This window comes from Pristiophorus japonicus, chromosome 26 (assembly GCF_044704955.1).
Source record: "Pristiophorus japonicus isolate sPriJap1 chromosome 26, sPriJap1.hap1, whole genome shotgun sequence".
Classification (NCBI taxonomy): domain Eukaryota; kingdom Metazoa; phylum Chordata; class Chondrichthyes; family Pristiophoridae; genus Pristiophorus; species Pristiophorus japonicus.
This window is the reverse complement of record NC_092002.1, coordinates 3,874,188-3,902,181: the sequence shown is the minus strand read 5'-3', so window position 1 is coordinate 3,902,181 and position 27,994 is coordinate 3,874,188.

The following is a 27,994-nucleotide window of genomic DNA, read 5'->3' as shown; positions in this document are numbered from 1 at the left end:
ACCGGATCACGTCTCGATCTACGGGGCGCGGGAGAGCGAGGCGGTAAGTGTTAGCGCCACGGAAACCCGCCGGGGAAGTTCACCGGAGGGGGGAGTCGGTGAATTCGCCACGGACGCTCGGTGACCCTCTCAGCGCCCCGTTACCGCCCCCTGCAGGCGCTAACCGGAGGCGCAGACCAGGCCGATTCCTCGCCCATTTTGAGTTTTAAGTAAATAAATCCGGGGATTAAAAAGCTGACCTCAGTGGGTTTTTTTCCCCGGGAACGAATATTTTTAAAAACCAGGCCAGGTACGAGGGAGACAATTTCGAGGGAGCACTAGCTCGAACAGCGCTCACGGTCAATGGTCACTCCGTCAGGGAGGACTGTTTGGGAGGGGGCAGTCAGGCCCCTGAGACGTACCCCAGAGAGAGAGGGGGGGTACGGGAGGGAGGCACAGTTGAAAAATAAATCTCATTTAATACGATATAATAAATTATATATTTTTTTTTAAGTGTGTACTTTTGTCTGACTCCGGCTGTTTAATTTGCAGCCCCGAAATCAAAATGTGCTCTGGATGGGACAGTAAAATGGGGAAATTACAGGAAACCTCATCTTGCTCATTTACCCAGGATATAAAGTTACACTGAAGAATTTGGTGCGAAATAGTCCCTGTGGGAACAGGCAGCCAGTTTTTTTTTTTAAACAGCAGTTTCCTTTCTCATTACTTGTCCCTTTGTGAAATTCCAACAGTCAGTGTCAGCCGTGGCTCAGGGGGAAGCACTCTCGCCTCAGAGTCTCAAGGTCGTGGGTTCAAGTTCCACTTCACAGACTGGAGTATAAAATCTAGGCTGACATCCCAGTGTACTGCTGAGGGAGCACCGCACTGTCGGAGGGGCAGTACTGAGGGAGCGCCGCACTGTCGGAGGGGCAGTACTGAGGGAGCGCCGTACTGTCGGAGGGGCAGTACTGAGGGAGCGCCGCAGTGTCGGAGGGGCAGTACTGAGGGAGCGCCGCACTGTCGGAGGGGCAGTACTGAGGGAGCGCCGCACTGTCGGAGGGGCAGTACTGAGGGAGCGCCGCACTGGCGGAGGGGCAGTACTGAGGGAGCGCCGCACTGTCGGAGGGACAGTGCTGAGGGAGCGCCGCACTGGCGGAAGGGCAGTACTGAGGGAGCGCCGCACTGTCGGAGGGGCAGTACTGAGGGAGCGCCGCACTGTCGGAGGGGCAGTGCTGAGGGAGCGCCGCACTGGCGGAAGGGCAGTACTGAGGGAGCGCCGCACTGTCGGAGGTGCCGTCTTTTGGATGAGACATTAAACCGAGGCCCCGTCTGCTCTCTCAGTTGGATGTAAAAGATCCCATGGCACTATTTTGAAGAAGAGCAGGGGAGTTATCCCCAGTGTCCTGGGGCCAATATTTATCCCTCAATCAACATCACTAAAACAGATGATCATTACCACATTGCTGTGCGCAAATTGTCTACCGCGTTTCCCACATTACAACAGTGTGTACACTCCAAAAGTACTTCATTGGCTGTAAAGCGCTTTGGGACATCCGGTGGTCGTGAAAGGCGCTATAGAAATGCAAGTCATTGCTATATAGTAGTTTAAGGTAGGTACTGCGTAGATAGACGTGGACCAGATACAAACAAAGACTTCTATCCTCACCATGGAAAAGAGGCGTTTAAGAGGAGATTATTTTGACTAGTTAAAGTAATGGAAATATCAAATTAAACTGTGAGGGAAGGGCAAAGGAATGAAGGATACGATCATTAAATGTAAATTTAGGACAGATGTCACAAATATATTCAACATATGGAATAGATTTCCAGGAAGTGCAGTGGAGCTAAATACTGGAATCTCTGAGGAGACAGTTTGATGCTGAATGGATGGACTCTGCGATCTTTCTGGATGGATGAATTAAGATGGGTCGAATAGCCGTCTTCATCCGTGATTCCCGCCGGTCTCCGCCCCTGCCTCAGCTCATCCGCTGCTGGAGCCCTCATCCGTGCCTTTGTTACCTCCAGACTTGACTATTCCAACGCACTCCTGGCTGGCCTCCCACATTCTACCCTACGTAAACTAGAGGTGATCCAAAACTCGGCTGCCCCGTGTCCTAACTCGCACCGAGTCCCGCTCACCCATCACCCCCTATGCTCGCTGCCCCGTGTCCTAACTCGCACCGAGTCCCGCTCACCCATCACCCCCTATGCTCGCTGCCCCGTGTCCTAACTCGCACCGAGTCCCGCTCACCCATCACCACCTGTGCTCACTGCCCCGTGTCCTAACTCGCACCAAGTCCCGCTCACCCATCACCCCCTGTGCTCGCTGACCTACATTGGCTCCCGGTTAAGCAACGCCTCGATTTTAAAATTTTCATTCTTATTTTCAAATCCCTCCATGGCCCTCGCCCCTCCCTATCTCTGTAATCTCCTCCAGCCCCACAACCCCCGAGGTGTCTGTGCTCCTCTAATTCTGCCCTCCTGACCATCCCTGATTATAATCGCTCCACCATCGGTGGCCGTGCCTTCTGTTGCCTGGGCCCCAAGCTCTGGAACTCCCTCCCTAAACTTCTCCGCCTCTCTACCCCTCTTTCCTCCTTTAAGACGCTCCTTAAAACCTGCATCTTTGACCAAGCCTGCCCCAATATCTCTTGCTGTGACTCAGTGTAAAATTTTCTCTGATTACACTCCTGTGAAGTGCCTTGGGACTTTTTACTACGTTAAAGGCGTTATATAAATACGAGTTGTTGTTGTGATGGTCTTGTGACCTGGCAACAGAATGTTGTAACCTTGACGGAAACTTGCCTTCGGCCAGGGATGGATTGGGAACTAAATATACCTAGATATAAAACACTGAGGATAGATAGAGGAGGCAGCAAGAGGTGACCTTGTTAATTAATAACATAATTACAGACATAGACAGAAAACTCTTTAATTGAGGCGGTTGCTCATAGACACAATCGTAGCTAAGGAATGATAAGGGATTGGGAATATATTATTGAACCATAGAATCTTACAGCACAGATGGAGGCCATTCGGCCCATCGAGCCAGTGTCGTCTCTGTGACAGAGCGATCCAATCAGCCCCACTCCCCCCGCTCTTTCCCCACAGCCCCGCAAATTTCCCCCTCCCAGTATTTATCCAATTCCCGGTTTGATTGTTACTATTGAATCTGCTCCCACCGACCTTTCAGGCAGCGCGTTCCCGATCACAACAACTCGCTGCGTAAAAACATTCTCCTCGTCTCCCTCCTCTGGGTCTTCTGCAGAACACCTTAAATGGAGCTTTGAAAACAGGGAGAGAGAGTGTGAGAGTTCTCGGCAGTTTAAAGCCTGAGATGTGGAGAAATTTCTTCAGTCGGAGGGTTGTGAATCTTTGGTATTCTCTAGCCCAAGGGGCTGAGTCATGGAATATATTCAAGGCTGAGATCAATAGATTTTTGGAGTCTCGGGGAATCGAGGGATATGGGGATCGGGTGGGAAGGGGGATGGAGAAAAAGCAGGAATGGGGTACTGAGATCGAAAATCAGCCATGATCCTATTAAATGGCGGAGCAGGCTCGAGGGGCTGAATGGTCCACTCCTGCTCCGATTTCTTATGTTCTTGTTAAAGAGGTTTTCAGTCGTAACGCAGTTATTATAATTGTGGGAAGGGCTTTAACTAGTCGAAGTTAGATTGGTCACAATGTGGATGGACTTCTTCGGAATGCAACCAGGTTAGTTTCCTGTCTGAGGCTGAACCAGACTGTTCGCAACCCAGGTGTCATATCTGACCCTGGAATGAGCCTCCGACCACATATCCGCAGTATAACTCAAACCGCCTATTTCCACCACCACAACATCGCCCGTCTCTGCCCCTGCCTCAGCTCATCCGCTGCTGAAGCCCTCATCCGTGCCTTTGTTACCTCTCAACTTGACTATGCCAACGCACTCCTGGCTGGCCTCTCACATTCTACCCTACGTAAAATAGAGGTGATCCAAAAACTCGCTTGCCCCGTGTCCCAACTCGCACCGAGTCCCGCTCACCCATCACCCCCTGTGCTCACTGCCCCGTGTCCTAACTTGCACCCAGTCCCACTCACCCATCACCCCCTGTGCTCACTGCCCCGTGTCCTAACTCGCACGAAGTCCCACTCACCCATCACCCCCTGTGCTCGCTGCCCCGTGTCCTAACTCGCACCGAGTCCCGCTCACCCATCACCCCCTGTGCTCACTGACCCCGTGTCCTAACTCACACCCAGTCCCGTTCACCCATCACCCACTGTGCTCACTGCCCCGTGTCCTAACTCGCACCGAGTCCCGCTCACCCATCACTCCCTGTGCTCGCTGCCCCGTGTCCTAACTCGCACCGAGTCCCGCTCACCCATCACCCCCTGTGCTCACTGACCCCGTGTCCTAACTCGCACCGAGTCCCACTCACCCATCACCCCCTGTGCTCACTGCCCCGTGTCCTAACTCGCACCGAGTCCCGCTCACCCATCACCCCCTGTGCTCACTGCCCAGTGTCCTAACTCGCACCAAGTCCTGCTCACCCATCACCCCCTGTGCTCACTGCCCCGTGTCCTGCTCACCCATCACCCCCTGTGCTCACTGCCCCGTGTCCTAGCTCGCACCGAGTCCCGCTCACCCATCACCCCCTGTGCTCACTGCCCCGTGTCCTAGCTCGCACCGAGTCCCACTCACCCATCACCCCCTGTGCTCGCTGACCTACAATGGCTGCCGGTTAAGCAACGACTCGATTTCAAAATATAGGGGGTAGAGGTCGCGGGTTCGGGAGGTGCTGCCGAAGAAGCCTTGGCGAGTTGCCGCGGTGCATCTTGTAGACGGTGCACACTGCAGCCACGGTGCGCCGGTGGTGGAGGGAGTGAGTGTTGAAGGTGGTGGGTAGCGTGTCGATCAAGCGGCTGCTTTGTCCTGGATGGTGTCGAGCTTCCCGAGTGTTGTTGGAGCTGCAACTCATCCAGGTGAGTGAGCGAAGACCTCTTTTCTTCTAAGATCGATTTTAAATGCACTTTTGACTTATTTAAACGGATGTCCTTCGGCCCTGGTCGCTTGGTTTAACGCTCCCTTTCCAGCTCCCTGTCCCAAAACCAGCCACTGGAAGGTGCACGAGAGAAGGATCGTGCATTTAAACGGTGCCTTTCACGGTCTCAGGACCCCCGAAGCGTTTCACAACCAATGAAATGCTTTCACCGTGTGGTCGCTCACGTGTTGCCGTGCCAACACTTCACTATTTGTTTGCTTAAGAAGCTGCTTTCTCTTCTGTTTTTCAGCATTTGAGCAGCCCAAACCTCAGAAGCCACTAACCCTCCTGACTGAAGAACAAAGAACCCCCCCCCCAGTTGGGTTCTGTTTGCTGCGAGGGGCACCCCAGGTCCCCCCCCCCCCACACACATCCGCCCCGAAAAAAACCGCTTCGAAGAGTTTCCTTCTCGAGGGCTCCCTGGCGAATACGCGCCAATTCACCCCGAGACCCATCGGTGGGCGCGGGTCACCATTGCCCCGACGGTTCCGGGCTCCGCCTCCCCTCCGAGGGACCAGAAGACCACTCAGGGTATTGGGGGGGGGGAGGGGGGAAGAGAGAGAGTGTGAGGGAGGGAGGAGTCTCAGCGACTGCCGCTCAGCCGGGCCTTGTGGGAACGGGAGCGGAGGTCGGGCGGTTTCTAACGCAGGCAGCGGCGTTTACGCCAAATCCGCAAGCGGGACCTCCCGCCCACTATTCCCGTCACATGACCTCGCGCGCGCTCAGTTTCACTTTCCGAAAGGACACGGTGAAATCTGACGGTGCAGAAAAAAATCAAAAATGGCACTCACATCACAGAATGGACATCGCAAATTCACGTCGATTGGCCCAACGTCACTCTCAATGTTGGGCCCAAAGGCCTGTACATTCCATGCTGTGATCCCAATCAATCTTCTTCATCGCATCATATTGCGAAGAAGAGCAGCGGGAGTTCTCCCCGGTGTCCCGGGGCCTATATTTATCCCTCAATCAACATCACTAAAACAGATTATCTGGTCATTATCACATTGGTGTGTGTGGGAGCTTGCTGTGCGCAAATTGGCTGCCGCGTTTCCCACATTACAACAGCGACCACACTCCAAAAAGTACTTCATTTGCTGTGAAGCGCTTTGGGGCTTCCTGAGGTAGAGAGAGGCGCTATAGAAATGCAAGTCTCTCGTCAGATCTTTTCGATGCTGGCCTGTCTGCTGTGGACTTCCTGTTTTTAGAGTTGTGTTGCTAATAGCCAGAGTGTGACCCATTATACGAAGTGAAGGATATCGCGCACCGGATGGTAGGACCGCGGATCGGATTTGCTGGCCGGCGCTGGTCTCGTGTGAACATAGAACCACATCGCGTTACGGCACAGGAACAGGCGGGTCTGTGCCAGGGTTTATGGTCCACAGACCAGACTCCTCCCATCCCCTTCCCACATTACAACAATGACCACACTCCAAAAGTACCTCATTGGCTGTAAAGTGCGTCGAGGCGCCCGGTGGTCGTGAAAGGCGCTATATAAATGCAAGTCTTTATTTTTTTCTTCCTTCACCCCATCAGCAAATCCTTCTAATCGTTTCTCCCCCTTGTGTTTATCCAGCTTCCCCTTAAAACACGTGGACTTTCAGCTTTGCTGATTTCGGGACGGTAAAGTTAGCGCCCGGGAACAGTTTGAGCCTCGGTTCGCAAAATTGGGCCGCTGGGCCCTGAGTGTGGGGCGCAGCGCTAAGGGAGACGTTACACACCTCTCGCGGGGCGTTAGCGTGGGGAACTCGCTAAAGAGCCGGGGCTGGGAGTGCTCCCAGAGATGTCTGGGGGCGGGGGGGAGGGAAACCTTACTTATTGAATGGCGGAGGGGTTGTTGTAGTGCGTCTGTGTAGCACCGGCCTGATCCGTGTAGCACTGGCCTCAGTGCCGCACTATCGGCCCGGGAGCGCCCCGCGAAGGACGCAGAGACAGCACGGAGGCAGCACTTCCATTGAGGGGCGCACGGCCATATTCCGCGTCGGGGGGGGGAGGGGGGGGCGGGACCTCCGGGCCGGTGAAGGAAATTCCGCCCCCGGAACGTTACGGACCCCAATCGGGGCGGAGGGCAATTTCGGGGTCTGGGTTTCCAGGCGTGAGGCACCGTTCCTACCCGTTATAATACTCTGCAGCCGTCACGTAACGTTACTGCGTAATGCACTGCATTACAGGGGAGCACCACTCCTGCACAATACACCAGCGATGCACTCGTACAAAACGTGTCATCCAGCATAGGCGAAGGCCATTCAGCCCATCATGCCTGTGCAGGGCAGCAATCTGAGTTCCCCCGTCTGCCCCCTCGTGTGGAGTAGCAGCCTGGTCAAAGGACAGAGTTCCAGATAGTACGAGTGGGACTTTAAAAAAATCTTTAAAAAAACAAAACACCACTCTTTAGCCAAAGTTACCATGGCTTCTCCTGATCTCTCGCTCTTCCAGGCTCGGTAATCTAATTCCAATTTGTTATGTATGTAAACATTACCAATGTGTAAGACTTGCCATCAGGGGGCGCACCTGTGGGAGACCCAAGGATCACCTGCACACCCTGAGCAAGTGTAAAAGGCAGTATACCACGCTGCCTCCTCACTCTGTAGTTACAATAAACAGACCAAGGTCAACAGTTTGAGCTTAAGATGTACAGTCTTGTAGAGCTATTCTAGACATAACACAATTACTGAGGGGGCTGGACAGGGTAGATGCAGAGAGGATGTTTCCCCTCGTTGGGGGAGTCTAGAACTAGGGGGCATAGTTTCAGAATAAGGGGCCGCCCATTTAAGACGGAGAATTTCTTCTCTCAGAGGGTCGTGAACCTGTGGAATTCTCTGCCCCAGAGAGCTGTGGAGGCTGGGTCATTGAGTATATTTAAGGTGGAGATAGACAGATTTTTCAGCGATAAGGGAGTGAAGGGTTATGGGGAGCGGGCAGGGAAGTGGAGCTGAGTCCATGATCGGATCAGCCATGATCTTATTGAATGACGGAGCAGGCTCGAGGGGCCGAATGGCCGACTCCTGCTCCTATTTCTTATGTTCTTGCGTTCTAATTCCAGGAATGCCTTTAAAAGCAAAGTTGTTGTATCTGCGCAAGCTGTTGGCTTGCTTTAGAAAAGACCGACTACAAAGGCTTTTTGGGGTGGGATTTGGAGCAGTGTTGCCTCTTTGAACTGATAAAGTTCCCTGAAATTACTTTTATTTATTTATTTTTTTTTTTTTTTAAAAGATATCTTTTTTTTTAAAAAAGAACCAAACGGTCCTGCTCCTGGTAAGCGAATGTGACATCAGCTGACATATATCTCAGCACTGTTTCCCCGTGGGAATCGCAGGCAATTATTTCCAATCCTGTTTCTCCCCAGCTAACTGGACGCAGTGATTGAGCGATCTTGGAGCAGCCAGATTTAATGATCACATCAGCCAGGCACTGCGGTACGATTCCCAACACAGCCCTGGAATGCATGTTTGCAGCACATTGAGCAGGAACAGGACTCCGTCCTCCGGGGAAATACTGAAGGACAGGACCGGGGGGGGGGGGGGAATACGCTCGGCCGTGACGCGTGGAACCTTCAGAGTTCTGGTGGCACACTGCCAGTCCAATCACGCAACAGACAGACTTGCATTTCTATAGCGCCTTTCACAACCACCCGACGTCACAAAGCGCTTTACAGCCAATGAAGTACTTTTGGAGTGTAGTCACTGTTGTAATGTGGGAAACGCGGCAGCCAATTTGTGCACAGCAAGCTCCCACACACAGCAATGTGATAATGACCAGATAATCTGTTTTTGTTTATGTTGATTGAGGGATAAATATTGGCCCCAGGACACCGGGGAGAACTCCCCTGCTCTTCTTCAAAATAGTGCCATGGGATCTTTTACATCCACCTGAGAGAGCAGACGGGGCCTCGGTTTAACGTCTCATCCAAAAGATGGCACCTCCGACAGTGCGGCACTCCCTCAGCACTGCCCCTCCGACAGTGCAGCACTCCCTCAGCACTGCCCCTCCGACAGTGCGGCGCTCCCTCAGCACTGCCCCTCCGACAGTGCGGCGCTCCCTCAGCACTGCCCCTCCGACAGTGCGGCGCTCCCTCAGCACTGCCCCTCCGACAGTGCGGCGCTCCCTCAGCACTGCCCCTCCGACAGTGCGGCGCTCCCTCAGCACTGCCCCTCCGACAGTGCGGCGCTCCCTCAGTACTGCCCCTCCGACAGTGCGGCGCTCCCTCAGCACCGCCCCTCCGACAGTGCGGCACTCCCTCAGTACTGCACTGGGAGTGTCAGCCTAGATTTTGTGTCCAAGTCCCTGGAGTGGGTCTTGAACCCACGACCTTCTGTCTCAGAGGCGAGTGTGCTGCCCACTGAGCCACAGCTGGCACTGTGGGAAATATTAGGACAGGCGACCAAAAGCTCGGTCAAAGAGGGAGGTTTTAAGGGGTGTCTTAAAGGAGGCGAGAGAGAGAGAGAGAGAGAGAGAGAGGTGGGGAGGCTTAGGGAGGGAGTTCCAGAGCTTACTCCACACTGGGCCAATTCTGGGCCATCGCAGGCTGCGTCTGGAATGGAACAATGGACACGGCAGGAGATGGTATGGAGCAATTGGAGCAAGCAGGGCGGGGCAGGCGAGGGAACTCATTTCAGTCCAGCTGCTGCTGATTTTAATGGGTACTTTGAGGGTTCAATTCTCCAAAACTCGGCTGCCCCCATGTCCTAACTCGCACCGTGTCCCGCTCACCCATCACCCCCTGTGCTCACTGCCCCGTGTCCTAACTCGCACCGAGTCCCTCTCACCCATCATCCCCTGTGCTCACTGACCCCGTGTCCTAACTCGCACCGAGTCCCGCTCACCCATCACCCGCTGTGCTCACTGCCCCGTGTCCTAACTCACACCGAGTCCCGCTCACCCATCACCCCCTGTGCTCGCTGACCCAGTGTCCTAACTCGCACCGAGTCCCGCTCACCCATCACCCCCTGTGCTCGCTGACCCCGTGTCCAAACTCGCACCAAGTCCCGCTCACCCATCACCCTCTGTGCTCGCTGACCTACATTGGCTCCCGGTTAAGCAACGCCTCGATTTCAAAATTCTCATCCTTGTTTTCAAATCCCTCCAGGGCCTCGCCCCTCCCTATCTCTGTAATCTCCTCCAGCCCCACAAGCCCCCGAGATGTCTATGTTAAAGGCGCTATATATAAAGGGGATCTCATAGAAACATATAAGATTCTGATGGGATTGGACAGGTTAGATGCAGGAAGAATGTTCTCGATGTTGGGGAAGTCCAGAACCAGGGGTCACAGTCTAAGGATAAAGGGTAAGCCATTTAGGACCGAGATGAGGAGAAACTTCTTCACTCAGAGAGTTGTTAACCTGTGGAATTCCCTACCGCAGAGAGTTGTTGAGGCCAGTTCATTAGATATATTCAAAAGGGAGTTAGAGATGGCCCTTAAGGCTAAAGGGATCAAGGGGTATGGAGAGAAAGCAGGAAAGGGTTACTGATCACATTGAATGGCGGTGCAGGCTCAAAGGGCCGAATGGCCTACTCCTGCACCTACTTTCTATGTTTCTATGTAAATGCAAGTTATTCTTGTCCAATCACGGTGTTATCTAACATGGATCAATGATCTTGGACCTGGTTTTGACCAACGGACGAGGAACAGGATGTGGCTTGACGATTGGGTGATAATGACCAGATTCTAAATACGTTCTTACTGAAAATACATACGGAAAATGTGGAGTCAAAGATTAAAGGTCTTGCACTGGGAGTGAGTTTGCTTTGGAGGGATGAAAGGGAACACATTAATTGCTTGGAAAAAAAATATCACGGATCAAATGACAAGGCAGCAGTGGGAGATATTTAAGTCCATTGGAACTGGGAGCAAAGGAGTTTGTCAAAGACAGGGCTTCAATTGATGGAGATCAGAGCAAAAATGACATTTTTAAAAAGTATCACATAATAAATATACAGCGGATATTACAGAGGACGACGATAACAGGGAAACCAGATTAGAAAACTGAAATATAACCCGCAGCCAACATAAAGGGAGATGGTGAGCAGCTTTTACAAGCTCAACAACAACTTACATTTATATAGCCCCATTAGCGTCCCAATGCACTTCACAGGAGTGTTATGAGATGAAAAATTTGACCCCGAGCCACATGAGTAGATATTAGGGCAGGTGACCAAAAGCTGGGTCAAAGAGGTCGGTTTTAAGGAGCTTGTTGAAGGAGGAGAGAGAGGTGGAGAGGTGGAGAGGTTTAGGGAGGGAGTTCCAGAGCTTGGGGCCCAGGCAACAGAAGGCACGGCCACCGATGGTGGAGCGATTATAATCAGGGATGCTCAGGAGGGCAGAATTAGAGGAGCGTAGACATCTTGGGGGGTTGTGGGGCTGGAGGGGATTACAGAGATAGGGAGGGGGCGAGGGCCATGGAGGGAATTGAAAATAAGGATGAGAATTTTGCCTCATCCATAACTTTGTTGAACCGGTAATGTGTCGTGTGATTGCTAAACCTTTGTTAATAAACCAACTAGTTCTTAATAGCAATGAGTTGCTGTGAATTCTTAAGCAAAGTCATTACACCTTCTAAGTTGCACACTATCGTGACTTAAATCCGCCATTCCTTCAACATCGCTGGGTCAAAATCCTGGAACCAATAAGGGAATAAGGGGAGCGGGCAGGGAAGTGGATCCACGATCGGATCAGCCATGATTGTATTAAATGACGGAGCAGGCTCGAGGGGCCGTATGGCCTACTCCTGCTCCTATTTCTTATGTTCTTACGTTCTAACTCCCTCCCTGACAGCGCTGTGGGAGCACCTTCACCACACGGACTGCAGCGGTTCAAGAAGGCGGCTCACCACCACTTTCTCAAGGGGCAATTCGGGACGGGCAATAAATGCCGGCCTTGCCAGCGACGCCCACATCCCAGGAACGAATATAGAAACCATACCTTTTGTACGAGGTGATCTACGTCCCAGCCAGAAGCTGGTCCAGATCTGGCTGTAAGGCAACCTGCCGCTCAGGTCCGCTATTCTCTGAGGAAAGGACCACTTACTGACAGCTATCGTCGATCCGGACCGTGTGCAACTTGTGCGGCCCCCGGCCCCTCCCGAACCGATTTGCTCGGCCCATGCTGCGTTAAACCCCTGCTCGGAATTCCTCGGGAGCCACGAGGGGGAATCTTGCGACCGGCTCTCCAGTCCATTTTTCCGGAGCCCCGCTGGCCGGAGAGCAGAGCTGCTCAGGGCCCGCGACTCACTATTACACACACACACACACACACACACACATGGGGCCCAAATTTGGCGGCCTTACCACCCACTGCCGCTGGCTCCCGCCGAGTTTTCTGGGCGGTTTCCCCTCGGTGCCAGGCCCTCTAGATCTGCCGCCGGCTGGGGATGTGGGGGGGGGGGGGGGGGGAGGACCGCTGGGAGCTGGCCGCTGATGAGCAAGTCGCGTAAAGTGACCGCCCACCGCCGAGCTGCCATATTGGCGCGGGCGGGAGTCGTCAGCGCCAGGGGGAAGGACCGTTGCTTCAAGCCAGGTCTAACCCCGACGGTGAGCAAGACCACCTGCAAAAAAAATTAGTAAACTTCTTCTCATCAATTTTTTTTCCGGCAATTTATGTGGCTGAGGTCCCCTGACGAACTCCCTAGGCCCGACTCAATCCACGGCGGCACTTTGGCGAGGATCGCGTCTGGCGCCCAGATTGGGAGCTCCCGCCCACTGGCGCCCAGAGTCATGGCGTGAGTCGTTTTTTTTGTCACCGGGAAGTCTCTCAAGGACTTTTTCACGAAACCCCCGCCCAAAGTACCGTTAGATATCTCGGCGGAACTGGGGCAGCACTTGGCTTCCGCCAAGTTCAGTCCCATGGTACGCTACTCACTGTTACACACACACACACACACACAGTGTGTCAGTATTTACAGGGGGTCCCCAGGAGTGTGTGTCAGTATTTACAGGGGGTCCCCAGGAGTGTGTGTCAGTATTTACAGGGGGTCCCCGGGAGTGTGTGTCAGTATTTACAGGGGGTCCCCAGGAGTGTGTGTCAGTATTTACAGGGGGTCCCCGGGAGTGTGTGTCAGTATTTACAGGGAGTCCCCGGGAGTGTGTGTCAGTATTTACAGGGGGTCCCCGGAAGTGTGTGCCAGTATTTACAGGGGATCCTCGGGAGTGTGTCAGTATTTACAGGGGGTCCCCGGGAGTGTGTCAGTATTTACAGGGGATCCTCGGGAGTGTGTGTCAGTATTTACAGGGGGTCCTCGGGAGTGTGTCAGTATTTACAGGGGGTCCCCGGGAGTGTGTCAGTATTTACAGGGGGTCCCCGGGAGTGTGTCAGTATTTACAGGGGATCCTCGGGAGTGTGTGTCAGTATTTACAGGGGGTCCCCGGGAGTGTGTCAGTATTTACAGGGGGTCCCCGGGAGTGTGTGTCAGTATTTACAGGGGGTCCTCGGGAGTGTGTCAGTATTTACAGGGGGTCCTCGGGAGTGTGTGTCGGTATTTACAGGGGGTCCCCGGGAGTGTGTGTCAGTATTTACAGGGGGTCCTCGGGAGTGTGTCAGTATTTACAAGGGGTCCCCGGGAGTGTGTCAGTATTTACAGGGGGTCCTCGGGAGTGTGTGTCAGTATTTACAGGGGGTCTCCGGGAGTGTGTCAGTATTTACAGGGGGTCCTCGGGAGTGTGTGTCAGTATTTACAGGGGGTCCCCGGGAGTGTGTCAGTATTTACAGGGGGTCCTCGGGAGTGTGTGTCAGTATTTACAGGGGGTCCCCGGGAGTGTGTGTCGGTATTTACAAGGGGTCCCCGGGAGTGTGTCAGTATTTACAGGGGGTCCTCGGGAGTGTGTGTCAGTATTTACAGGGGGTCCTCGGGAGTGTGTCAGTATTTACAGGGGGTCCTCGGGAGTGTGTGTCGGTATTTACAAGGGGTCCCCGGGAGTGTGTCAGTATTTACAGGGGGTCCTCGGGAGTGTGTGTCAGTATTTACAGGGGGTCCTCGGGAGTGTGTCAGTATTTACAGGGGGTCCTCGGGAGTGTGTGTCAGTATTTACAGGGGGTCCTCGGGAGTGTGTGTCGGTATTTACAGGGGGTCCCCGGGAGTGTGTCAGTATTTACAGGGGGTCCCCGGGAGTGTGTCAGTATTTACAGGGGGTCCCTGGGAGTGTGTGTCAGTATTTACAGGGGGTCCTCGGGAGTGTGTGTCAGTATTTACAGGGGGTCCCCGGGAGTGTGTCAGTATTTACAGGGGGTCCCTGGGAGTGTGAAGGGCAGTGCGGTTGGGGGAGGGGGGGGGCGAGAAAGGGCTCGGTGTGTGGGGGAGGAGCACAGTGTGGTTGGGAGGGGCACGGGCATGGTGCGGGGGGAGGGGCTACGGTGCGGGGGAGGGGCTACGGTGCGGGGGAGGGGCTACGGTGCAGGGGAGGAGCTACAGTGCAGGGGGTGGGGCACGGTGCGGCAGGGGAGGGACATGGTGCAGGGGGAGGAGCTACGGTGCAGGGGGAGGAGCTACGGTGCGAGGGGGAGGGGACCGAAGGCAGACATCTGGAGCTGTGACGCACAAGTTTACAAAGGAATAATTAATGTAACTTTTCATTGTCCAACTCTGAAGTTTTGCCAATAAGCAACTGTTAGAGGAAATGCGAAAATGAACGAAACACCAAGGAATAAAGTGAACATCTTGTTAAAACATTAGCTGTGAGTCTCCCCGCAGTGCAGCTGTGAGCATGGATGAATTGTTGATTTTCCTGCGTCCTTCTGTTCCGCAGCCACGCAGACCAACTCTGCCTAATAAGACTCCGTACCTCCCACTGCCCCGCCACCACCCAGGGAACAGTTACCGATTCCCCAAAGAAAGACTTGCATTTATATAGCACCTTTCATGACCACCAGACATCCCAAAGCACTTTACAGCCAATGAAGCTAATGGAGTGTAGTCACTGTTGTAATGCAAGAAACTCGGCAGCCTATTTACACACAGCAAGCTCCCACACACAGCTACGATAAAATGGTCAGATAATCTGTTTTAGTGATGTTGATTGAGGGATAAATATTGGCCCCAGGACACCGGGGATAATTCCCCTGCTCTTCTTCGAAATAGTGCCCTGGGATCTTTTACGTCCACCTGAGAGAGCAGACGGGGCCTCGGTTTAACGTCTCATCCGAAAGACGGCACCTCCGACAGTGCGGCACTCCCTCAGCACTGCCCCTCCGACAGTATGGCACTACCTCAGTACTGCCCCTCCGACAGTGCGGCACTACCTCAGCACTGCCCCTCCGACAGTGCGGCACTCCCTCAGCACTGCCCCTCCGACAGTGCGGCACTCCCTCAGTACTGCCCCTCCGACAGTGCGGCGTTCCCTCAGCACTGCCCCTCCAACAGTGCGGCACTACCTCAGTACTGCCCCTCCGACAGTGCGGCACTACCTCAGTACTGCCCCTTCGACAGTGCGGCACTACCTCAGTACTGCCCCTCCGACAGTGTGGCGCTCCCTCAGTACTGCCCCTCCAACAGTGCGGCACTACCTCAGTACTGCCCCTTCGACAGTGTGGCGCTCCCTCAGTACTGCCCCTCCAACAGTGCGGCACTACCTCAGTACTGCCCCTTCGACAGTGTGGCGCTCCCTCAGTACTGCCCCTCCAACAGTGCGGCACTACCTCAGTACTGCCCCTCCGACAGTGCGGCACTACCTCAGTACTGCCCCTTCGACAGTGCGGCACTACCTCAGTACTGCCCCTCCGACAGTGTGGCGCTCCCTCAGTACTGCCCCTCCAACAGTGCGGCACTACCTCAGTACTGCCCCTTCGACAGTGTGGCGCTCCCTCAGTACTGCCCCTCCAACAGTGCGGCACTACCTCAGTACTGCCCCTTCGACAGTGTGGCGCTCCCTCAGTACTGCCCCTCCGACAGTGCGGTGCTCCCTCAGTACTGCCCCTCCGACAGTGCGGCGCTCCCTCAGTACTATCCCTCCGACAGTGTGGCGCTCCCTCAGTACTGCCCCTCCGACAGTGCGGTGCTCCCTCAGTACTGCCCCTCCGACAGTGCGGCACTCCCTCAGTACTGCCCCTCCGACAGTGCGGTGCTCCCTCAGTACTGCACTTCCTCAGTACTGCCCCTCCGACAGTGGGGCACTCCCTCAGTACTGCCCCTCCAACAGTGCGGTGCTCCCTCAGTACTGCACTCCCTCAGTACTGCCCCTCCGACAGTGCGGCGCTCCCTCAGTACTACACTGGGAGAGTGTCAGCCTGGATTATGGGGCTGAAGTCTGGAGTGGGGTTCGAATCCACAGCCTGGTGACTCAGGAGGAGAGTTACCCACTGAGCAGTCGCTCAAACAGTAAAATAAAACCTAATTATTGCTCACAGAGAATACTTGAGCCTCCCCTTCACTGGGTTGTGGACGGGAGGAACCAGTTACCTTTTTAATCAAAGTTTTTGCGAAGACTTGGAATCAGTCACGACGGCTTTAGCCTCAAATCCTTAAACTGAGTAAAGCAACAATGAACAAACAGAAAGTCCAGTTGTTCAACATTCCCAATGACTTTGTTTGGCGGGGAACACACAATGAAAACGGGAGCTAAGTGTTGGGGAAGCTTGGATAGCAGTAACGAGTTGTTTTCTGGGCAAGTTTGGAGGAATCTAACTATTGTTTTGTGACCCCTGGAAAAAAACAAGCCTTTTGTCTGTGAAGCCCAGGAGTGATTTGCTGGACTCCGTGCGGGGAGACTGGGAGACTGGGGGGGTGGGCGTTTGGTCACAGTGTTAGATCCCCTGGCTACCTCCCTCCAGCCCAACTCACTCACTCAGCTCCCTACCCCTCTCACCCTCTCCCCTCCATCTCCTTCTTCAATTGAGTCCGGAGGAGAAAAGCAGGTTGCAACCTAAAGCAGTCTGCGCGACACAACAGCGAAGCTCTGCACCTACCTTCTCTGCTGCTCTGACGGTCGCTCTGTGCTTTCAGGCAAATCCCACGGCCATGTGAAATGTCTGCATTCCCCCCTGGCGGAGAGCAGTGTGTGTGTCCCAGGCATCAGGCACCGCCGGAGCTGCCCAGCTCAGTCTGACAGCCAGGCTGGACACAAGGAGATTCTCTTCCTTCCTGCTGCAGCCAGAGACAGAGCGAGGCACAACCCCAAACACACAGCTTGTTCTCTTTAACCCGCTGTGTGCCACAGAGTTCCCCCTCAGCAGTCCCACTGACTGAAGACTCGACAGAAGCTTGTTACATGAAGCGTCTCGGGTTACAGCTTGGAGTGTGAGAAAGGCTAAGTGTTTCAGCTCCCCCCCGACCCCGACACCCACCTCCTCAGTACTGCCCCTCCGACAGTGCAGCGCTCCCTCAGTACTGCCCCTCCGACAGTGCGGCGCTCCCTCAGCACTGCCCCTCCGACAGTGCAGCGCTCCCTCAGTACTGCCCCTCCGACAGTGCGGCGCTCCCTCAGTACTGCCCCTCCGACAGTGCAGCGCTCCCTCAGCACTGCCCCTCCGACAGTGCGGCGCTCCCTCAGTACTGCCCATCCGACAGTGCGGCGCTCCCTCAGTACTGCCCCTCCGACAGTGCGGCGCTCCCTCAGTACTGCCCCTCCGACAGTGCGGCGCTCCCTCAGCACCGCCCCTCCGACAGTGCGGCGCTCCCTCAGTACTGCCCCTCCGACAGTGCGGCGCTCCCTCAGCACCGCCCCTCCGACAGTGCGGCGCTCCCTCAGTACTGCCCCTCCGACAGTGCGGTGCTCCCTCAGCACTGCCCCTCCGACAGTGCGGCGCTCCCTCAGTACTGCCCCTCCGACAGTGCGGTGCTCCCTCAGTACTGCCCCTCCGACAGTGCAGCACTCCCTCAGTACTGTATCGGAGTGTCAGCCTGGATCTTTTTGTGCTCAAGTTCCTGAGTGAAAATTGAACCCACGACTTTCTGACTCGGAGGCAAGAGGGCTGCCCACTGAGCCACGGCTGATAATCACAAGTTGTGCAATGGTACCTGGAAGTGGGGACCATCTCTCCCCCACCCTCACCCCCAAAGTTCAGTGTTGAGGTGCTGCGCTTACAGTGCCATCCTTCCTGCCCAGAGCTGCAATATCGAATGGTTTCGTTCAGTTGTGTGACACTCAGTTTTATGGTACAGCAGTCCCGGCTCATTCCCCACCGCCCTCGCCCCCGTGGGTAACTGATACTGACGGGACGCTGCAATCAAACAGCCCATTCATTCCACAGGCCGACTAACGCACTAACTTGTTTACCATGCTCTTCTGTGCAAATCCCCCCATGCCTCGCCCCCTCCCTATCTCTGTAACCCCCTCCAGCCCCTACACCCCTCCCTATCTCTGTAACCCCCTCCAGCCCCTACACCCCTCCCTATCTCTGTAACCCCCTCCAGCCCCTACACCCCTCCCTATCTCTGTAACCCCCTCCAGCCCCTACACACCTCCCTATCTCTGTAACCCCCTCCAGCCCCTACACCCCTCCCTATCTCTGTAACCCCCTCCAGCCCCTACAACCCTCCCTATCTCTGTAACCTCCTCCAGCCCTACACGCCTCCCTTTCTCTGTAACCTCCTCCAGCCCCTACACCCCTCCCTATCTCTGTAATCTCCTCCACCCTCACATCCCCTCCCTATCTCTGTAACCCCCTACAGCCCCCACACCCCTCCCTATCTCTGTAACCCTCTCCAGCCCCTACACCCCTCCCTATCTCTGTAACCCTCTCCAGCCCCTACACCACTCCCTATCTCTGTAACCCCCTACAGCCCCCACACCCCTCCCTATCTCTGCAACCCCCTCCAGCCCCTACACCCCTCCCTATCTCTGTAACCCCCTCCAGCCCCTACACCCCTCCCTATCTCTGTAACCCCCTCCAGCCACTACACCCCTCCCTATCTCTGTAACCTCCTCCAGCCCTACACGCCTCCCTTTCTCTGTAACCTCCTCCAGCCCCTACACCCCTCCCTATCTCTGTAATCTCCTCCAGCCCCCACACCCCTCCCTATCTCTGTAACCCTCTCCAGCCCCTACACCACTCCCTATCTCTGTAACCCCCTCCAGCCCCCACACCCCTCCCTATCTCTGCAACCCCCTCCAGCCCCTACACCCCTCCCTATCTCTGTAACCCTCTCCAGCCCCTACACCCTTCCCTATCTCTGTAACCCTCTCCAGCCCCTACACCACTCCCTATCTCTGTAACCTCCTCCAGCCCCTACACCCCTCCCTATCTCTGTAACCTCCTCCACCCTCAGATCCCTCTAAACCTTCTCCCTATCTCCTTACGCGACTCGGTGTCAAATTTGATTTGATATTCGCTCCCGTGAAGCGCCGTGGGGATGTTTTTCTGCGTGAAAGGCGCTCGCTGAACGCAGACTCTTGGCCCGAGGCCATGGAAGGATTTGAAAATGAGGGATGAGATATTTAAAATCAATAAATGAAATAAAACGCAGTCTGGCCCAGCTCCTATAACCTGACGATAAGTATGAGATATCAGCGTCTCTCAGGAAGACAGAGTCAGAGAAGTTGAAGAGTTAAAATCTTCAGGAGAGGAGAGGAGGAACTCAGAAGAAAAATCTCAAACTCCATTTTCTTGTGGTTGTCTGCATTTTCCCCCCTCTTCCTGTCCCTCGGTTTGTTTACGAAAGGATTATATTCAATATATATTCTGTCATAACAGTGCTAGTGGCTATAAACTGCGTGGTTCGGGTTAGGACACCTGGGTCAAGTTGGGCCTATCAGGCTCTGCCTTCCTGCCTCGCTGGGAACATCAAGGGCCCCTTGCAACATGTCACGTCGTGGTCCGGACCTCCTCCCCTCCCCCAGCAGCCGGGGAATGGCTACAGTTAACCCAATAACCCAGCCCCATTACCGGGACTAAGCACTTCCTCATACAGACATCCATCTGGCCTACTGCCAAGGCTGTGTCCTCAGAAAGAAAGATTTGCATTTATATAGCACCTTTCATGACCACCGGACATTTCAAAGCGCTTTACAGCCAATGAAGTACTTTTGGAGTGTAGTCACTGTTGTAATGTGGGAAACACGGCAGCCAATTAGCGCACAGCAAGCTCCCACACACAGCAATGTGATAATGACCAGATAATCTGTTTTTAAGCAATGTTGATTGAGGGATAAATATTGGCCCCAGGACACCAGGGAGAACTCCCCTACTCTTCTTCGAAATTGTCATGTATTCAACCAGCATTGTAACCCATGTATAATCTGACCTAAGTTGTACACTGTGAGAACACTGACCACTAGGTGGTGAACTTGTGGGAGACACTCCTAACCTGGGCCTTCAGATATAAAAGGGGAAGCTCCACCCACTTCCATCACTTGAGTGCTGGCTAATAAAGGACAGGTCACAGACTGACCTTCTCTCAAGCATGGACCTCGTGTGCATTTATACTGTATAGTAAGGACGTATCAATGGCGACAAGAAACTGGGATTTAAACCACGCGAGCGTGGCCACTAGCAGAACAGATGAGAGGTACTGTGTTAAGGAATGGTTGGGACAGAGATTCAACATTGTTAAAGTAGCACACAGTTCTCCGGGCAATAACAGGGGCAGTCAGGGACGATCAACTGGCAAGGCACCTTTTGTTTCAAACAACAGCTCATGCTGGAGGTATGGAGGCACACACTCAGCCGGAGTTTGCAGAGATGAGCAAAATACCTGCAGAAATTGCAGAAATGAACACTGGGGGAAATCGCTGGAAGCTGAAGTTCAGCGAGTTCATGTGGAGCACGTATACAGTTCATACACCAGGACGCCACCGATAATGATGAAAGTGCTCCTCAATGGCATCCCAGTAGCAATGGAGCTAGACACGGGGGCCAGCCAGTCCCTGATGAGTATCAAACAGTTCGAAAAGTTGTGGGCGTCCAAGGCCAGGAGGCCAAAATTATCGGCGATTGACGCACAGCTACGGACTTACACAAAGCAGATCATTCCGGTGCTAGGCAGTGCCACGGTAGTCGTGACCCACAAAGATTCGGAGAACAGACTGCCACTCTGGATTGTCCCAAAAAACAGTCCCACACTACTGGGGAGGAGTTGGCTTGCTGTCATGAACTGAAAATGGGGTGATGTCAATGCAATTTCCTCTGTGGAGCGAGTATCATGCTCACAGATCCTGGACAAATTTGACTCATTATTTCAACCCGGCATTGGCACTTTCATGGGGGCCAAGGTAGTGATTCACATAAACCCGGACGCCAGGCCAGTACACTACAAGGCCAGAGCGGTGCTGTACGTGATGCGGGAAAAGATAGAAGGCGAATTGGACCGCCTGCTGAGGGAAGGCATTATCTTGCCAGTCGAATTCAATGACTGGGCGAGCCCGATTGTGCTGGTGCTCAAGGCGGATGGGTCGGTCAGGATATGTGGCGATTACAAGGCCACCATCAATCGGGTGTCACTCCAAGACCAGTACCCGCGACCGAGAGCGGAGGACCTCTTTGCGACGCTATCCGGAGGCAAACTTTTTTCAAAATTGGACCTGATCTCAGCTTACATGACCCAGGAGCTGGCGAGTGAGTCGAAGAAGCTGACCACCATCACGACACACAAGGGGTTGTTTGAGTACAACAGATGTCCGTTCGGGATTCGCTCGGCCGCCGCGATCTTCCAACGAAATATGGAAAGCCTCCTCAAGTCGATTCCAGGGACGATGGTTTTTCAGGACGACATCTTCATTACAGGTTACGATACTGAAGAACACCTCCACAACCTGGAGGAGGTGCTACGCAGACTGGACCGGGTAGGGCTGCGACTGAAAAAGGCGAAGTGCGTCTTCCTAGCTCCAGAGGTAGAATTCCTGGGATGAGGGTAGCAGCAGACGGGATCAGCCTTACTGCATCCAAGACGGAAGCGATCCAGAGAGCACCCAGACCCCGTAACACAACGGAGCTGCGTTCATTCCTCGGTCTCCTGAACTATTTTGGTAGCTTTCTTCCCAAATTGAGCACGCTGTTAGAGCCGCTACACGTGCTCCTACGCAAAGATCGTGAATGGTCTGGGGGGACAGCCAGGAAAGGGCTTTTAATAGAGCACGCAATTTGTTATGTTCCAACAATCTGTTAACATTATATGACCCATGTAAGAAACTTGTGTTAACGTGCGATGCGTCGTCCTATGGTGTCGGGTGTGTGTTGCAGCATGTCAATGCCAAGGGTCAGTTACAGCCGGTAGCTTATGCCTCCAGGAGTCTGTCCCAGGCAGAAAGGGGCTACGGGATGGTAGAAAAGGAGGTGCTCGCATGTGTATATGCGGTAAAGAAAATGCACCAGTACCTGTTTGGCAGGAAATTTGAGCTGGAGACAGATCACAAACCCCTAACGTCCCTTTTGGCCGACAACAAGGCCATAAATGCAAACGCATCGGCCTGCATACAGAGGTGGGCACTCACGTTAGCCGCCTATGACTACACAATTCGGCACAGACCGGGCACCGAAAACTGCGCCGATGCACTCAGCAGGCTCCCACTAGCCACCACTGAGGGGGCTACCGAGCATGGTGCTGAGATGGTCATGGCTGTTGAAGCTTTCGGAAGCGAAGGCTCACCCGTGACAGCCCGTCAGATTAAAGTCTGGATAAATAGAGACCTGCTATTGTCTCTAGTCAAGAAATGTGTCCTGAATGGGGACTGGGCAGCCACGTACAGGGCATACCCTGAGAAATTTAAACCATTTCACAGGCGCAAGGATGAACTCTCGATTCAGGCCGATTGCCTACTGTGGGGAAACCGCGTAGTCATGCCCCAGATGGGCAGAGAGGTGTTCATCAGAGAACTCCACAATGGGCACCCAGGCATTGTCACGATGAAGGCAATTGCCAGGTCACACGTTTGGTGGCCAGGGATAGATGCAGATCTGGAACTTTGTGTTCGCAGGTGCAACACATGTGCCCAGCTGGGCAATGCGCCCAGGAAAGCCCCCCTTAGCCCCTGGCCATGGCCCGCCAAGCCTTGGTCACGCATCCATGTGGACTACGCAGGTCCTTTCATGGGAAAAATGTTTTTGGTTGTCGTAGACGCCTACTCCAAATGGATCGAGTGTGACATTTTAAATTCAAGCATATCCTCTGCCACAGTAGAAAGTCTATGGGCAATGTTCGCCGCCCACGGTCTACCGGACGTCTTGGTCAGCGACAATGGCCCGTGCTTCACAAGCACTGAATTCCAGAACTTCATGGCAGGCAATGGAATTAACCATGTCAGAACAGCACCGTTCAAGCCAGCCTCAAACGGCCAGGCGGAACGAGCAGTGCAGATAATCAAACAGGGGATGCTCAGATTCCAAGGGGGTTCCCTACAATGCCGCTTATCACTCCTCCTTACAGTTGGCTTACAGATCCCGACCACACTCGCTCACAGGGGTTCCACCCGCAGAGCTGCTAATGAAAAGGACGCTCAAAACCAGGTTATCCCTTATACACTCCACCATGAAAAAAATTGTCGAGAGCAGGCGCCAGTCACAATATGACTACCATGACAGGAATGCGAGGGCGCGATGTATTGATGTAAATGACCCTGTTTTTGTCCTCAACTACGCTGCAGGGCCCAAATGGCTCGCAGGCACTGTGATTGCCAAAGAGGGAAATAGGATTCTGGTAGTTGAACTTACCAATGGACAAATCTGCCGCAAACACATGGATCAAACAAAAAGGAGGTTCAGCAACCCCATAGAAGAAGCAGAGGAAGAACACGATGTAGAGTTCACTCCACCACAGGTGACCGAACACCGGAACCAAAGGGAGGAGAGCCCAGTCACTGTGGGCAGTCCGGACAGGCCTGAGGCACCGCAAACAGCAGACACTCAGGCCAGCGCCCAACAACCGGAGCCCCAACTCAGGCGCTCTACAAGGGAGCGTAAACCACCAGAGAGACTCAACCTGTGATCCCAATAAGACTTTGAGGGGGGAGGTGATGTCATGTATTCAACCAGCATTGTAACCCATGTATAATCTGACCTAAGTTGTACACCGTGAGAACACTGACCACTAGGTGGTGAACTTGTGGGAGACACTCCTAACCTGGAACTTCAGGTACAAAAGGGGAAGCTCCACCCACTTCCATCACTTGAGTGCTGGCTAATAAAGGACAGGTCACAGACTGACCTTCTCTCAAGCATGGGCCTCGTGTGCATTTATACTGTATAGTAAGGAGATATCAGAAATAGTGCCATGGGATCTTTTAGTCCACCTGAGACGGCAGACAGGGCCTCGGTTTAACGTCTCATCTCAAAGACGGCACCTCCGACAGTGCAGCACTCCCTCAGTACTGCCCCTCCGACAGTGTGGCGCTCCCTCAGCACTGCCTCTCCAATAGTGTGGTGCTCCCTCAGTACTGCCCCTCCAATAGTGCGGTGCTCCCTCAGTACTGCCTCTCCAATAGTGCGGTGCTCCCTCAGTACTGCCCCTCCAATAGTGCGGTGCTCCCTCAGCACTGCCCCTCCAATAGTGCGGTGCTCCCTCAGCACTGCCCCTCCAATAGTGCGGTGCTCCCTCAGCACTGCCCCTCCAATAGTGCGGTGCTCCCTCAGTACTGCCCCTCCAACAGTGCAGCGCTCCCTCAGTACTGCCCCTCCGACAGTGCAGCGCTCCCTCAGTACTGCCCCTCCAACAGTGCGGCGCTCCCTCAGTACTGCCCCTCCGACAGTGCAGCGCTCCCTCAGTACTGCCCCTCCAACAGTGCAGCGCTCCCTCAGTACTGCACTGGGTGTGTCAGCCTGGATTGTTTTGTGCTCAAGTCCCTTTGTTACAACGGTGACTACACTCCAAAAGTACTTCATTGGCTGTAAAGCGCTTTGAGACGTCCTGAGGTTTTGAGAGGCACTATAGAAATGCAATCTTTCTTTCAGTGAAGGCACAGTTAGCAGTATAACTCCTGTTGGCGGGCAGTATATGATCACCAGTCTGAGACCGGGGCCTGTTGTACAGCTTGAGCCTGAAATTGGAGAACAGAAATGGCCACAAGTGAGGGAATGGAGTCCTTCAATGATCTTGTGGGATCGCTGAATTTCCTGATGCAGCACCCGATGAAGAGGGAATTAATCTTTGGAGAGACACATTATGCAGTGATTATTAAGTAACGAAGTTGGTGTTCTGAATGGTCATCAGACAATGGCTTTATCAGGGCCGGCTCGAGGTGTTAGTACAACTGACAGACACACAAATAATGAGTTAGCCCCCCACGGGGAGACTTGTGTATAAGTCTCCCTCTGATAAATCACCTCACCGCTCACAGACACACCATCTGCTTTTGTGCTTACGGCCAAAGGGACTGGCTTTGAAGCTTCTGCGACATGAAGATGTTCCCCATCCTGCACCACGCTCGGACGCTGACCTTGATCAGGCACCTGTCTCCCTCTTCTCCTCTCGCTGTCGTGTCAGGGCTGTGATCTGTGGTAAACGAGTGTTACAACCGTGACAAATGACCCCAGTGGGTAACACAGTCCTCGTAACATGAGCTCAGCACACAGAAGGTGATAACTCTCTCGCCGCAGAGTCAGGGGGACGTGGGTTCGAGGCCCGATCCAGAGACTTGAGTACAAAATCCAGTGAGGGATATCCTCAGGTTGTTAAAGTGAGGGAGTGCTGCATTGTCAGAGGAGCGGTACTGAGGGAGCGCCGGACTGTCGGAGGGGCAGTACTGAGGGAGTGCTGCATTGTCAGAGGGGCGGTACTGAGGGAGCGCCGCACTGTCGGAGGGGCAGTACTGAGGGAGTGCTGCATTGTCAGAGGGGCAGTACTGAGGGAGTGCTGCATTGTCAGAGGGGCGGTACTGAGGGAGTGCCGGACTGTCGGAGGGGCAGTACTGAGGGAGTGCCGGACTGTCGGAGGGGCAGTACTGAGGGAGCGCCGCACTGTCGGAGGGGCAGTACTGAGGGAGCGCCGCACTGTCGGAGGGGTAGTACTGAGGGAGTGCCGCACTGTCGGAGGGGCAGTACTGAGGGAGCGCCGCACTGTCGGAGGGGCAGTGCTGAGGGAGCGCCGCACTGTCGGAGGGGTAGTACTGAGGGAGTGCCGCACTGTCGGAGGGGCAGTGCTGAGGGAGCGCCGCACTGTCGGAGGGGCAGTACTAAGGGAGCTCCGCACTGTCGGAGGGGCAATACTGAGGGAGTGCCGTACTGTCGGAGGGGCAGTGCTGAGGGAGCGCCGCACTGTCGGAGGGGCAGTGCTGAGGGAGCTCCGCACTGTCGGAGGGGCAGTGCTGAGGGAGCGCCGCACTGTCGGAGGGGTAGTACTGAGGGAGTGCCGCACTGTCGGAGGGGCAGTACTGAGGGAGCGCCGCACTGTCGGAGGGGCAGTGCTGAGGGAGCGCTGCACTGTCGGAGGGGTAGTACTGAGGGAGTGCCGCACTGTCGGAGGGGCAGTGCTGAGGGAGCGCCGCACTGTCGGAGGGGTAGTACTGAGGGAGTGCCGCACTGTCGGAGGGGCAATACTGAGGGAGCGTCGCACTGTCGGAGGGGCAGTGCTGAGGGAGCACCGCACTGTCGGAGGGGCAGTACTGAGGGAGTGCCGCACTGTTGGAGGGGCAATACTGAGGGAGCGTCGCACTGTCGGAGGGGCAGTGCTGAGGGAGCGCCGCACTGTCGGAGGGGCAGTACTGAGGGAGTGCCGCACTGTCGGAGGGGCAGTACTGAGGGAGCGCCGCACTGTCGGAGGGGCAGTACTGAGGGAGCGCCGCACTGTCGGAGGGGCAGTACTGAGGGAGCGCCGCACTGTCGGAGGAACGGATGAGAAGTAGAATCAAGGCACTGTCGGGTGGTTCTCGAGTCAGATTCCAAGGCAGGCACGGCAAGATTTCTAGGACGGCTGCACTAGGTGGCTCTCTGAGTCAATACCTCCCTATCTCTGTAACCTCCTCCAGCCCCACAACCACCCGAGATATCTGCATTCCTCTAATTCTGCCCTCCTGACCATCCCTGATTATAATCGCTCCACCATCGGTGGTCGTGCCTTCTGTTGCCTGGGCCCCAAGCTCTGGAATTCCCTGCCTAAACCTCTCAGCCTCTCTCTCCTCCTTCAGGACGCTCCTTAAAACCGACCTCTTTGACCAACCTTTTGGTCACCTGTCCCTAATTTCTCCTTCTGTGGCTCGGTGTCAAATTTGTTATCTCATAATACTCCTGTGAAGCACCCTGGGATGTTTCACTATTTTAAAGGCGCTATATAAATACAGGTTGTTGTTGTTGTACCTCGCCTTCAGTCAGTAATTTCCGGTGGGCAAAGGAGAAAATTGAGCTGGGTAAATAAGCTGATTTTGATGTAGCTTATAAGAACATAGGAACAGGAGGAGGCCACTCAGCCCCTTGAGCCTGTCCTGCCATTTAATGAGATTATGGCTGATCTGTACCTTAACTCTATCACCCGCCCTGGCCGTAACACTCGATACCCTTACCCAACAAAATATAGTCATCTCAGTTTTGAAATTTCCAATTGACCCCCTGACCACAATAGCTTTTTGGGGGAGAGAGTTCCAGGTTCCCACTGACCTTTGTGTGAGGAAGTGCTCCCTGACTGTAAGGTCTTTGCTTCACGGGTTCTTTGCTTAAGAATTCACAGCAACACATTGCTATTAGGAACTAGTTGGTTTATTAACAAAGGTTTAACAATCACCCGACACATTACAGGTTCATCCACCAGGCTCACAACCACCTGCCCCATCGTGGATCCCCCGAACCCAACTGGCTGGGGTTTTATTGAGTCTTGTGAACATCACGTGACTGGCTAAGCCACTCCCAACTCAACAGCTCTACAACTATTTTGTGTCGACACAGTAATCAAGCGCACCCTGATTAAAGGGGGGGGTCACACTCCCAAAAAAATTTTCACGTGTCCCTTTGTTTTTTTTTTTGAGGACACTAAAAACACAAATTATACAAGTGCCCCCTGGCTAAAAGGGGTGAGGGGTGCTAAAACCGACAAACTTAAACAAATTAAACTTTTGACATATGGTTCAAGTTAAAATTTGGTTGCCGGGGGGTGATGATGCACTCCAGTCCCTCCGGCGCCCACCTCTCGCGGAAGGCCGCGAGCGTACCGGTG